Source organism: Eumetopias jubatus, unplaced genomic scaffold (assembly GCF_037043125.1).
Source record: "Eumetopias jubatus isolate StellerSeaLion01/CBP00866 unplaced genomic scaffold, mEumJub1_p1.0 scaffold_14, whole genome shotgun sequence".
Taxonomy (NCBI): Eukaryota; Metazoa; Chordata; class Mammalia; order Carnivora; family Otariidae; genus Eumetopias; species Eumetopias jubatus.
In genome coordinates, this window is record NW_028274820.1 from 68841986 (window position 1) to 68844182 (window position 2197).

The 2197-nt window shown below is 42.5% G+C and overlaps 1 pseudogene; it reads left to right on the forward strand.

The window, feature by feature from the left end:
* Window positions 1–1508: 1508 nt before the first annotated feature.
* LOC114210718 (small nucleolar RNA U3) lies at window positions 1509–1695 on the forward strand (annotated as a pseudogene).
* Window positions 1696–2197: the final 502 nt, after the last annotated feature.

Below are 2197 nucleotides of genomic sequence, written 5' to 3' on the forward strand. Positions count from 1 at the left end.
CTTTTTCAACCAAACAACTAGTTGCCAAAATAAATGCAGAATCATGAGAACTCTGAGCTATTCCTGTATTTGTTGTTATTTAGGTCAATTAAAGAGCATCTCAATAACAAATATGTTTTGGAAATTGTGAGAGGATGGAAATCAGTTTAGTCAGGTATGATCCAACTCTTTTTCTAGGTCCTAGTGAGAATAAAATATGGGCATTTGGAGGTCACTCCAGTCCTAAGTGAGAGGGATTACTTGAGGAAGTCATTCTTGGTCCTGTGAGGTTCCTGAGTGTGAAGAACACATCTGGGTTGGATGGAGATGATGATGATGATGGTGATAGTGATAAAAATAACAAGAGCTAATAGCTGATAGTTACTGAAGATCACCGTGTGCGGGCACTATTCTAAGTGGTTGGTTGTAGGAACGTACTTAATCTTTACAACAACCTTATGAAGTCGGCATTATTATTCCCATTTTACAAATGAGGAATTTCAGGTATGAAGACATTGAAGGCCTAGCCAAAGTCACACAAAAATCATAAATGACAGAGATGGAATTTGAATGCGTGGCTTCAGAACCTTCTCTCTCTGGACCTCTCTGCTAACATGCCAAGCTCCTACCTGGAGCATAAGTGGAACTCCAAAAAGTATGTGTGTGCATGCTCATGTGGATGTGTCAGTGCAAGGGTGAGCGCGTGCAACACTTATTTGTGCATGTGTTTGCATGTGTGTAAGTGAGTTGGTGGGGATGATGAGACTGCATTAATATTGAGAGTGAAGTGATACAGCTCTGAAGAGAGCAAAGGTGAGGAAATAAATACTGTTGTTAAGCTTTATACACGTCACTTCACTTAATTAGCACAGCAGCCCTTATGAGGGAACATTTTTGCCTTTTTTAAAATAGACGAGATATCAGAGGATCAGAGAAGCAAAAGCCCCTCCCTTGGATAGGGCCCTGTCTAGGCAGTGGCGATGAGCCTAGGAGGAAAAGCTCACCGTGCTCCTCAAGAGTAAAACCCACAGCTCTTCTGGAGGCACAGGGTAGACCCTCTGGCTTCTCTGCCGAGATCTTTTGACCTTTAATCCTTCTGTGGCTGGGAGGGGACACCAGCCAAGAGAAGACCTCGGGTCAGTGTAGGACTATATAGTCTGAGGCTAACATGGCCAAATATTTCCAAGACATACTTACATTAAAAATTATTTACTTGGGGGCGCCTGGGTGGCTCAGTCATTAAACGTCTGCCTTCGGCTCAGGTCATGATCTCAGGGTCCTGGGATCGAGCCCTGCATCGGGCTCCCTGCTCAGCGGCAAGCCTGCTTCTTCCTCTCCCTCTCCCCCTGCTTGTGTTCCCTCTCTCGCTGTGTCTCTCTCTGTCAAATAAGTACATAAAATAAAAAAAAATTATTTACTTGAAATTCAAATTTCACTGGGTGTTCTCTTTTCATTTTTTGTCTGTTTGTTTTGTTCGGTCTCACAACTCTACTCATGGCTTGTCTACCTCTGTCAGGAATGCTGAGCAGAAGACTATACTTTCAGGGATCATTTCTATAGTTCGTTACTAGAGAAGTTTCTCTGAACGTGTAGGAATGCTGAGCAGATCACAAGAGCAGAGAAGGGTATCCCCTTGGCCTTTGAAATTCCCATGTGGATTCATCAGTGGCTCATTTCTTCACACATCGTTGGTAGAAACAGTGGCTACCTACCAGAGCCAGCATGCTGGGTTCTGAAGGACGCTTTGTGAATGTTCACTAGAGCTCTAGGAGTTACATTACAGTGTAGCTCTGTAAGGTGCAGTGGCTAGTATACACAGGTCCTCAAATTTTAGTGTATATTAGGATCACCAGGGAAGCTTGGTTAAAAAATGTTGATTCTTAGCCCTAACCCCAGAGATTATGATTCTAGGAATAGAACCCTGAAATCAGTGTTTTTAATGAAAACTCTGGGTGATCTTGAGGTGGGTGGTTCCAGGAGCATTCTTTGATAAGTTCTGGTCTGCTGGATGGAAGAGACTTGATCCAGATACTATAAGAGTCAATAAGAAATACTTCTCACTGAGACTTTAGACACTGGGACATTGTGTGCTTTGAGTTTCTCTAAGGTGTTAATGCAGATATAGAATATTATTGTATTATAAGTATTACTCTTTCTTTTCTTTCTGATAAAATATAGCTAAGTGTGCTGGCAAGTGGGAATTGGCTGCAAGCACAGT